This window comes from Montipora capricornis, chromosome 3 (genome assembly GCF_036669925.1).
Source record: "Montipora capricornis isolate CH-2021 chromosome 3, ASM3666992v2, whole genome shotgun sequence".
NCBI lineage: Eukaryota > Metazoa > Cnidaria > Anthozoa > Scleractinia > Acroporidae > Montipora > Montipora capricornis.
Window position 1 is genome coordinate 1852242 of NC_090885.1, and position 2500 is coordinate 1854741.

Genomic DNA, 2500 nt, shown 5'->3' on the forward strand with positions numbered 1-2500 from the left:
GCAAACTATGTATTATATTGACTATCTCGTTGGCACTTAGCGATAGCTATTACTTGTTGAGTAGAATATGTGCATTTAAATGCTATTCTGTATGCTACCTTCCTCACATCACTATCATTTTCATCATGAAGGTCTCTTAAGCCACTTTTCTTGACTGCAGATGGGTGGGATAATTGTTTACTCCAGGTGGGAAGTGCAAATAAACTGATTGACAATTTTTTTAGAAGTAGCTTTATTTAAAGTTACTGCTTTTTCAGCGCCCATTTCCCTCATCGGAGTGTTGTGTGGTTTCCTTTATATCGACTTTACCACGGAAACAACTTGGTAAAATTCTAGCCATTTTAGCGCAGGAAACGCTTCCTCATTTCGTCAAAAGGAAGGCAAGTACCGTTCTCGTTCAATAAATGAAAGTTCTTACAAACACCGTGGCTCAACCAATGTTTGTAAAATACGGGTCGATTACAACTCCGCTCAGTTTTCTAAAACCTCAAGGACAAAGGGATTACTAATCCCAGAGAGACTTCAGCTTTATCAAGATTGCTCGAGAAAATAACCTTTCCTCCAAGATTCTTAAAGCTGTCATCAAAATATATTTCCATTCACCAATGTTCATCTGGTTAAGGTACTTTTTGATCCTGAATTGCTCGCAGTCTTTTCTGAGTCAATCGGACCTTCCGTTTTCGTCTCGCAAGCGAGCCGAGGGGAGAATGGTGATAGAGCGAGCTCCATTCTCCCCTCGGCTCGCATTCGTGACGAAAGCCGGCGGTTGGACTGACTCAGAAGGGACTGCTAGCAGGCTACCTTGATCCAGGAAAGTTGAAGACGTTGATTGGACGTGTTAATATCGATCATCCTTAAGCCACTCCTCTTATATTTCTTAGTCATGAAATCTCTTTTTATTTTATCTCCTTTACCATCCCCCAGAGAAATTCATAGTAGAGTTTCTTATCTTTTTGTAATGCCGCGATAAACAGTAGGGAGTGGCGTAAGAATGTAGATAAGTTGGGATACCAAGAGACTCTTAATAAGGGTGATTTTGCCTATTAAAGTAAGCCTTCTGAGTTGCCATAAGTCAATCAAATTTTGGATTTTTGTAATACTTTTCTCGTAATTTGAAAGAAGCATTGCAAGTTTGTCAGTTACAAACCATATACTCCTGGTGCAAGCACTTCCCCCTCCACCCATACAATGTCCGGCTTATTACATTGTATCGGGCCCCTTCTTGTTGCTGAACCTACTCGTAAAGGCCCCCGCAAACGAGGAAACATTGTTGTGGAAACATTGCTTGCCAAAACTTTTCCTAGGTGGGCAAACGAAGAAACATTTGGAGAGGCAGCAAAATGTTTCTGAACAAATTCAGAGACCCTTTTGCTTCCCGGGAAGCAAATTTTGTTTCTGCAACAAATGCTTCCTGGAGCCGCAAACGGGGAAACAGTTGCGTCTTTAACAATGTTTCCGCGACTTATTGTTTACCCGTTTGTGGCTCCTGAACACTTCTTAAGCTCAGAAATCGAATCGAAAACATCATGAGCTTCAATTGCACGAAGGAAGGAGCCCTCTTTAGGAGCAAGGATGGCACAGTCGGTTAGTACGCGACCTTGCTGCAAGAGGTCCCGCGTTCGATCCCCGGATCTCACATCCTTGTTTCGGCTTCTTTCCTTTCAGTGTAGCCTAAGTAGCTTTAAATGCCCTTAAAGGGAAACTCCACTCTTACTACAAAATAAGTTGAAACCGAAGAAAATTATGTGTACAAACAAATTTGTTCGAAATTTGTTTGTCAAGAAAAGTGAATTTTAAAATCGCTTATTTTCACTTTCAAATTTCGCGGGCGCAGCCATCTTGAATAATTGTGACGTGCTATGGTTGCCCTATTGTTCTGACACAAAGAGCTTTTGTCTAATAGCAATAGGGCAACCGTAACACGTCACAATTATTCAAGATGGTGGCTCCCGCGAAATTTGAAAACAAAAATAGGCGATTCTAAAACTTCTTTATTTCGGATACAAACACTTTCTTTGAAAATACTTAAGACTGACTTGACTGTAACGGTTATTTTCTGTGATTTAAAGTTATTTTTTCGTTGAAGTGGAGGATCCCTTTAAGCATTCATTAACTGTCAAACCACCTGCACAGGACGTTTTACTGTCCTCATCAAGTTTCACGTCATTTACTTTTGGGGAAAAAAACTGGAGAATATCGTTGCCGTTTTGTCTTGTTACACTGCTGCATAACTCACTATAAAAGTGGGGTGTGTCCCTCCCCCAGATGAGGGGGAATGGGGCCTAACGGATGATAAAACAGTTAAGATCATTGGAAAGAAGAGCAACTGGAGCGCTCTGGTGGAAGAAAGCTGAGGTGTTGCATAATGATGTCACAGCAACTTTAAGGCAATTTCTATGGCCCAGACTAAGTTTCCTATTTGGTTTGTTGGGGGCAAAACATCACTGATCCCCAAACCGGGAGAATTTTCAAGTAACAACCAGAGGCCGATAACATGCCT

The 2500-nt window shown here is 41.3% G+C and overlaps 2 protein-coding genes across 5 annotated transcripts in view; both read left to right on the top strand.

Moving 5' to 3' along the window:
• Positions 1-2500, top strand: part of LOC138041870 (threonine-rich protein-like) — a 162084-nt gene that overhangs the window by 91929 nt on the left and 67655 nt on the right. The window lies entirely within an intron of this gene.
• Positions 1-2500, top strand: part of LOC138041676 (uncharacterized) — an 83505-nt gene that overhangs the window by 50094 nt on the left and 30911 nt on the right. The window lies entirely within an intron of this gene.